General features: G+C 39.8%; 1 non-coding gene across 1 annotated transcript; it reads left to right on the forward strand.

The window, feature by feature from the left end:
- Positions 1-4,750: 4,750 nt before the first annotated feature.
- On the forward strand, positions 4,751-4,869 carry LOC124173437. The gene has a single exon (XR_006868556.1). It is a non-coding gene; the product is annotated as a 5S ribosomal RNA (ribosomal RNA).
- Positions 4,870-9,487: the final 4,618 nt, after the last annotated feature.

Genomic DNA, 9,487 nt, shown 5'->3' on the forward strand with positions numbered 1-9,487 from the left:
CCTTCCACTCTTTCGTCAACATTTCAAACAGTGCACAGTGCCTAACATACAAAGTGCAAGGGATAACCATCAACGCCTTAGCACAGAAAAGGCAAACAGTTTTAAATTAAGCCACGATTCACTCAACTTGTAACAATTAAGGACGCCACGAATAATTTCGGTTTTCTTAGGATACACAATTACACGTTGGGATCAATCAACCGTCATCATCGTCAAACAGTGAATTAATCACTACACAGTTTACTTTTCCACACGAAAGAGAAACGCAAGGAACAACACAGTCAACGAATACGAGCGTGAAAAGTGTTTAAATAAGTAATAGCGTACTTACTCGGCTCGCTGGTTGTGGATCACAGTATTCACCTGCACGGCTATCAGAATCGCTGTTTTCATCACACTATTGATTCTCGTGCATTTCACTCACTTTTCCTATACATCCATCGACACAGACACTTTCACTCATTTCCTCGCGTTTGCTGTGCGTCACAAAGAACACTACATAACCGGCGTTATGTGAGTAACCGCTGATAAACATGGACTAATTATAACTGATAATAATTATTCGCGTCGTCTTCTCACGACAGCTACCGCTGATCGAGTAGTAATTCAGAATCCGCCGACAGATGGCGCGGGAGGCCTTTTCGCAGTCGCTCGCCGTGGACGTCCAGAGCGGAATTTGAAATATCGTCTCTCGGTGGGATTTCTATCCCGGATTGCGACTCGGCGCAAGTATGCGAACGCTAGCCACGATGAATGATTTATCGACTCATCCGCGGTCAATTGTCGTGAAATGCGGAAAAACAAATGTTGTCATTTACAACAATGAAACACCGCACTGTATTCCAACGACGCGAAGCACGGAATATATGTAAATAATCCATTCATCAAACACAGTATCGTTTAAACGTACATGATCGGAACACGACCGCCTCGTAAATGATCATCTGCCAGTGAAGTGACGACTGTCAAGCGGTGTCTTTCCTCCGCCCGCGATTTGCATTTCATTTCGGCGTTCGGAGGGAGCGGACCGCTTCGACTCCAGGCAGGAATACACTCCGTGCGGCTGACGATTCTCGGCATCGCGGGTGCAGGGCAGGGGGCCGCGAGGCAGAGAACATCTCGGACGTAGGTGCTCGTCGCGATAACACGGATAAGCGGGGAAAGAACTCGGCTCGGTTATACCTTAGGTTAGGTGATTAGAAGTGATTCATTGATTAGCCGTAAATACCGGACCATTTCATTAGCATATCGATTCCGCGACGAATGCAGTGAGCGATTTAACTGTTTGTCACCGTTCCTTCCTACTCTGAAAATGTTTCGTGCCCGAGTTGCTGCCCGCAGTTGTCCACGATTCAATTTTACATTTTCCCTAACGGTACCGTAAGTTCTTACTACATTTTTGCATGCCACGGTGAATGACAATCGTTCTCCAGTCTCTTTGCCATCGGAGTGAAGCGGAAATTACATCCTTTCGCGAGCGATCGAAGAATTTCCTTATGCGAATTAATTATTCCTCGTGAGTAGTCAGGTCTACTTTCCTTCCTCGATTGCACCCTACATACGTCAAATATCCTTCCTCTTCTCAATAAGTGATATCGTCACTGTCTGCCAGTGTCAACGACTTATCCTTAAACCGAACTCCCATAGTTGTACATATTCGCAGTACACGAGAAAAGTTCGCAGAGTTTCGGAGTATAGCCGTACATTTAGTCAGTAAAGGGAGAGAACCGATTAATTAATATCTTATGAGTAGGCAATCCACATTTCTCTACACTGTATTAAAACGCACGGAACGACTTAATCCGTAGCAATAAATTTCCGTGCCTTCTGCCTTGAGTATATGTTAATGAACACACTCGTCTCTTCCACAATGATTTTCAAAGCATAACTCAATTATTTGGAAAGCTTTTCGTGACATTGAGCAGTTTCGCTTGAGCGCTGAACGATATAGTTACCCTTAGTAACGAAGTTATTTGGTTTCCTGTTGGCTGTTTGCTACACATAAACATTTCAATGCAAGACGTAACGCGAGTACAGCAAATAATGGAAACTTTGCATCGCTAATTCTTTCAACGTTACGTGCGACGTAACATAGCAACCAACGGTGGAAAATCATGGAATTCGCTTATCAAAAATGCCACTTCTTGCAAGTACTGCTAATTTTTATTAATAGGGGAATGTTGTCTGCTTAATATAAATTGCCTCCCGAAGACATATAAGACACGGGAAAAAAAATTCTGTGGCCTGTAAGTTGACAAATAGCAATCCAATTTCATACACTTTACCCAAATCCTTTGCTGATTTCTACCAAATATTTTGATGTCCCTCGTGAACCGAAAACTTTGATAAATTTAGTCATAACTCCATAATTCTAACATAATTTTTTTTCGTGCACCGCATTGGAAACCATTCTTGCCATTGTGTTACTTCAGCATGTTAATTAGGAATGGTTTGCAAGGGAAATGCAGAAAAAGCGAGAATGTTATTGATATTCTCCCCTTCTTCGGTTACTAGTGAATGACTGCGTCTCGTATTAATATACCATAAATTAACTAATAACAAGCTGGTCGCCTATTTCGCACTTGGCTGCGAACTGTCCGAGTATGGTTCCGCCGCCGCCGCTAGATGGTGCGGCGTGCTTCTCCCGGCGATTCACAGACTCTTTCTCTGCGCACATCGGCCGACGGAAAGGCGGCTACTGAAATAAGAAACATTCCTTCGGGTAACCGCGCGGGTGAGAAAATCCCAGAGCGCCTATTTTCCCCTTCATTAAATCACGGGAATGAAAGAAAATTCTAAAATGTGATGCATCATTCCCAATGCAGTCCCCCGTGACTTTGAAATAAATTTTTAGCCGTGGTGGACACGGAATATCGCAAACACCTTTTCCATACACACCGGAGTCGCGTTAAATGCCGGAATCGTCTAAAATTATGCTCCCTCGTCACGAGCATTTTCTTTCGTTGCAGTTGGAAAGTATTACTTGGCGAATCAGATTATTCAGCGTCCTTAGTGGAAGATGTATTTGTATCCCTCATTCTCTAATTCATTGATGAAGACTGTTTCAGAAAAAACCAGTGCGACGTAATCCATTTCGTGCAGTCAGTTATAAACATTTCCCTCCATACCGTTTCAAAGTTTTATTCGTCCACAAATTTTTTGTAACGCACTCTCTCTTCGTGCGAAGTACCGCCACGTGGAAAGAATCCGGGGGTGGGGAAATTCTTGGGTCAACGAAGACAACTTTCCTGGGAACCCGTGTGTGGGGTAGTTCCCACGCTTGGATCCGGGTGGTGGGGGACGGGTTCCCCCACCACGAACCTAAACGCAGCGAGTGGGGCAGGGGACGCCGGGAAGAAAAAAAGAAGTTCCAACGGGCGAATTTTTCAAAAGACGCAATGGCCTCCTTCGTTTGTTTCCCGTCGACGTAAAAAGTGAGTAAGTGTTTTCTATTCATGGCATCATTCAATACCTGCCGTATCGAAAGACTTGCAGGCGAGGATAATCACTCCAATGACAGCAACACATACTTTCATGGCATAGCACCATTAAAAATGTTGGAAAGGTAATCGACTGCCATTAATGGAAGTAGGGTTTTGCAAGGCTTCGAGATAACGTGTAATACTTGAAAAAAAGAAAAAACGCTCAATGTATACCGTTCCTTCGTCAACAGTACACTTTCATTACTTTCACGCAATAGTCATGTCGAGGAATTTATCAATCAATGATCGGTGTACACGTCCAATGAAGTGTTTCCATAGCGCAAGTGAAATTTTAGGGTTGGAAATATTTCCGTCGGGCATACGTTTCACGAAAGCAAATGCCAGTCGCCCGCCTGTATGGGAACATGAAGGGGACTCTTGTTCCCACGGTCGGAAATGGTGGTGGGGGAAGGTACGTCTCCCCGACCGAGAAGCGGCAGCGTGTGACGTAAGCAACTGTCGGTAGGGGAGAACTTTGAATCGAGGTCGGCTCCCTGCCAACGGACAGTTTTTTTGAAGGGGCGCACTATCGTTCGTCATTCCTCCACGTAAATGTTACGAAATCGGTTCGCATCACAGGGGCAGTAATGCCACCTCATAATCGCAATTGGGAAAAAGAGTGAAGCGCGATAAGCGAGGAAGGATAATAATTTCCTATTCCGTAATATAACTCGGAGTAAAACCACGAATTCCTGTCTCCGTGGCAGTGTGTTGGCATTGGGAGATAGATAAATGACATAAAGAAAAATGTATGAATGTAGGGAAAAACATTTTGTTCCAAGAATGGTGAAAACGATTTTTTACACATTGCTTAACCAACAAAGAGCATAACACCGTCAAGTCCGGAAAATGTAGATGAAGAAATTGGAACGACAAGAATTATCTTTCTCAAATTAATTCCCTCGTTACGCATTACATAATCATCTTTTGCCAGAAAATTTCTTTGAAGAAGTAAATGCATCCCTTGCGTTACATCGATCATTAAACAGTCGAAACAACAACAGGCGACATTTACCAATGGATTAAAGCTGAAACGAATCGCCATTACACCAACAAGCACACCGTTACGAAAGACATTTTTCATAAACACATTTTCAAAGATGGACCAAAAGATATAACGGAATTGAGAATTGCTTAAGCATCAAGGGACTGTTGTCTGGAAATGGTAACTATTCAACAGAAACAAAAGCAGATACAACCGCGAAGAAACCAGATCTTCCTTCGATTCTCAAGTCATGATAACTTTTTGAGGATTCGGTCATGTACTCGCCAACGGCCACACCACGTACAATTCACCGGTTCTCGTTCGATCACCGAAGTTAAACTACGTAGGGCCCGGATAGTACTTGGACGGGTGACCGCCTGGGAATACCGGGTGCTGTTGGCATTACTTTTATTCTTCAACTTGTTTAAAAAAAATATTTTCAATCACCTACCGCGAGCAATGCAGAGCCGGAATATGCCGCGAAAATTTCTTTTGAGAAAGAAATGTCACTATGTGAAATATTTTCTACATATTTTATTCGCGTGTTTCAAGAGTGACATTAATGTAGCGTTGGAGAGGAAAGGCTTTGGGAAAAATCCATTTTCAGTCATTACTGCAATCACTTCCTCGGAATTTATTCCCTAATGCGAGAGTTTCGTTGATTCCGATATGTGGTGAATGAGAGAAATAGGTTTGGGAATAATTTTAATTTGCATGCCACGCGACACTTTCCTTCGATCCTCGGTTATCACAGCGGGATTACATACTCTAAAGGCATGGAAATCGGCTTCCGCTTCCCGGTGTCCATTGGGAGATGGCGTGCAGAGGGTTTTTCATTGAATTATTAAAAATAGTTTAAACTACCCAAGTAATTAATAACGGTCATTTTCAGAAAAGATAAGGTTTGAAGATTGTTATCATACCATCGATGTTCAACGGTACATCTCCCTAACCATCCCACGGTACGTTTTCGCGAAAGCACGAAATTTCGATGCTCGATCAACAATACGCCATTACCTTGGCAACGAGGCAAGACGAGAATCAACAACACAGGCGTACGGGTAATGACAGCGCAGCACTCATTGACGTGGAATTAGTTACATTTCTTGGTTAAACGTGGCATTATCGGATGGTATAATACATTGTATCGTATGCTGGACTCATCGCCTGCCGTTTCACGGAACCGTGTCTCGGGAGGTGGTGCGCCCTAGTGGCAGTTGCGGAACTATCGGCTAGGATTCTTGCATCACACAAGAACCTCACGGAATTTGAGTAAAAATTTTAGGTATTAAAACGCAATTTGGAAGTGGTACTCGTCGCAAACACTGTGACAAGTGTTCCCTAATGTGCAAGTGAAGTCCCCGTGTCGATGTTGTCCCCGTGTTTGTGAAATGTATGGTAGAAGAAAGGCGGCGCAAAGTGAAGTGTTGGAAGGCGACAGAGGAAAAATTCGGAAAAAAAATCCGTTATTGCGTGTGAGTGAGAAAATGTGTTAACGCGAAGATATTGGAAGTGCATACTTTCATGTGAATGTGGTAATTATGTCGTTGCATTGCAAATACAACCAATACATCATTTGTTTGTTCAGGCTGAAGTTGGCCGATGTGTAGGAGTTTGCTGATAAGAAAGGCAAACGATAGGGAAATGTGGGCCGTAATGCAGTGAATTCATACATTAATTCTTTCGATAAATTACTGATCATGTTATTAGTTAAAGGCTGGGCGTCGTTAGGGAAATATAATTTTCATGGTTAAATGTTGGAATGAGCTGTTATGTTGTCAACGCTTCGAGAGTACACAAACTGTGTCATTATGGAAATTAGTTTGTTTTATGCAATTAAACAGATCAGGAATAAGTGGTTTACCTTTCTTAGCATTTGAAAAGTTATGTGATGGAAATCGATACCCAAGGAGAGATATCATGATAGGTGAAGTTTGCAATTTGAAAACAAGTCTTAATTGTCGGGGCATTATGCAGAATAACATTGGTATTTGATGTTCGGAAATTGTAAAACTTGACTGGAGTATGCGTTTTAGGAAGTGTATCAATGGAAGCGTTAGTCTATGGGGATAGTTTGGGAATAGAATGATGATTGGGGGAATGTTGATATGTGCAGTTGTGGCATCAGGGCTTGGAGATTACATAATATGTGATATAAATGAAATTGTAATGAGTCGTGCAATGAAACTCGTCAGGAATACGTGCATTAAATCTTCCTTCGTTTTAAAAGTGAACTGGTGTTAATCCGTGAAAAAACATATTTTTGATAAGGGAACGGCAGACATTTGTGTGGCTGAGTAAATGAAATTCCAATTGTGATATTCAAAATTATTCATAAAAACCATAATTACCGAGGGATTTTGACGGGAGACGTTTTAAAACGTTCTTAAAATTAAAACATACGTTAGTGTGGAGTTTCATAGCCTTAGAGTTAATAGTATCAATAATATCCTATTTTGTGCCTGACCGTTTGCTAAACCTCAACTTTCAATATCAACATTATGTCCTATAAACCGTAAAAACCAGCGGATTTCCATGGGGCTACTTTTAAAACGACAGGAAAATGAAGGCAATTATTCGTGACGAATTTCAGTGCGACGGATTTAATAGCTTTAAAAAATATGTGAAGCCCAGGAGCTGACAAAATGCAATTTCAATTGCCATACACAAAATTATTTATAAAAATCTTAATTACCGAGGGATTATGTTGGGAGACATTTATAATCGTAGATAATATTGAAGCATTCATAAGTGTAGAGTTTCATAGCCCTAGAGTTAGTAATTTCAAAAATATCCCATTTCAAGTGCCTGATATATTGCAAGGGATGAATTTCCAATATACACATTATATCTCATAAACCGTTAGAAGCATCGGATTTTGATGGGACAGGTTTTAAAACGATAGGAGAAATAAGGCAATTGTTGGTGACGAGTGTCAGTGCGATTGAATCAATGGTTTAATTAATATGTTACAATGTGTGAATGACAAAATGACATTAAATGTGTCACACTCAAAATTATTCATAAAAACCATAATTACCGAGGGATTTTGACGGGATGCGTTTTAAAACGTTAACAATAATAAAACATACGTTAGTATCGAGTTTCGTAGCGTTAGAATAATTAGTTTAAAAAATATTCAAGTTGAAGTGACTGAAATATTGCAGAGGCTAAATATTGAATAACAACATTATGTCCTATAAACAGTGAAAACCAGCGGATTTTAGTGGGACAAGTTTTAAAACAATAGGAGAAATAAGGCAATTGTTGGTGACGAGTGTCAGTGCGATTGAATCAATGGTTTAATGAATATGTTACAATGTGTGAATGACAAAATGACATTAAATGTGTCACACTCAAAATTATTCATAAAAACCGTATTTACCGAGGGATTTTGACATGATGCGTTTTAAAACGTTAACAATAGTAAAACATACGTTACTGTCGAGTTTCGTATCGTTAGAACAATTAGTTTTAAAAATATTCCAGTAGAAGTGCCTGAAATATTGCAGAGGCTAAATATTGAATTACAACATTATGTCCTATAAACAGTGAAAACCAGCGGATTTTGGTGGGACAAGTTTTAAAACAATAGGAGAAATAAGGCAATTGTTGGTGACGAGTGTCAGTGCGATTGAGTCAATGGTTTAATTGATATGTTACAATGTGTGAATGACAAAATGACATTAAATGTGTCAAACTCAAAATTTTTCATAAAAACCATAATTACCGAGGGATTTTGACGGGATGCGTTTTAAAACGTTAACAATAATGAAACATACGTTAGTGTCGAGTTTCGTAGCGTTAGAATAATTAGTTTGAAAAATATTCCAGTTGAAGTGACTGAAATATTGCAGAGGCTAAATATTGAATAACAACATTATGTCCTATAAACAGTGAAAACCAGCGGATTTTGGTGGGACAAGTTTTAAAACAATAGCAGAAATAAGGCAATTGTTGGTGACGAGTGTCAGTGCGATTGAGTCAATGGTTTAATTGATATGTTACAATGTGTGTATGACAAAATGACATTAAATGTGTCACACTCAAAATTATTCATAAAAACCATAATTACCGAGGGATTTTGACGGGATGCGTTTTAAAACGTTAACAATAATAAAACATACGTTAGTGTCGAGTTTCGTAGCGTTAGAATAATTAGTTTGAAAAATATTCCAGTTGAAGTGACTGAAATATTGCAGAGGCTAAATATTGAATAACAACATTATGTCCTATAAACAGTGAAAACCAGCGGATTTTGGTGGGACAAGTTTTAAAACAATGGGAGAAATAAGGCAATTGTTGGTGACGAGTGTCAGTGCGATTGAGTCAATGGTTTAATTGATATGTTACAATGTGTGAATGACAAAATGACATTAAATGTGTCACACTCAAAATTATTCATAAAAACCATAATTACCGAGGGATTTTGACGGGATGCGTTTTAAAACGTTAACAATAATAAAACATACGTTAGTGTCGAGTTTCGTAGCGTTAGAATAATTAGTTTGAAAAATATTCCAGTTGAAGTGACTGAAATATTGCAGAGGCTAAATATTCAATAACAACGTTATGTCCTATAAACAGTGAAAACCAGCGGATTTTGGTGGGACAAGTTTTAAAACAATGGGAGAAATAAGGCAATTGTTGGTGACGAGTGTCAGTGCGATTGAGTCAATGGTTTAATTGATATGTTACAATGTGTGAATGACAAAATGACATTAAATGTGTCACACTCAAAATTATTCATAAAAACCATAATTACCGAGGGATTTTGACGGGATGCGTTTTAAAACGTTAACAATAATAAAACATACGTTAGTGTCGAGTTTCGTAGCGTTAGAATAATTAGTTTGAAAAATATTCCAGTTGAAGTGACTGAAATATTGCAGAGGCTAAATATTCAATAACAACGTTATGTCCTATAAACAGTGAAAACCAGCGGATTTTGGTGGGACAAGTTTTAAAACAATAGGAGAAATAAGGCAATTGTTGGTGACGAGTGTCAGTGCGATTGAAT

Source organism: Ischnura elegans, unplaced genomic scaffold (genome assembly GCF_921293095.1).
Source record: "Ischnura elegans unplaced genomic scaffold, ioIscEleg1.1, whole genome shotgun sequence".
NCBI classification, from domain to species: Eukaryota; Metazoa; Arthropoda; class Insecta; order Odonata; family Coenagrionidae; genus Ischnura; species Ischnura elegans.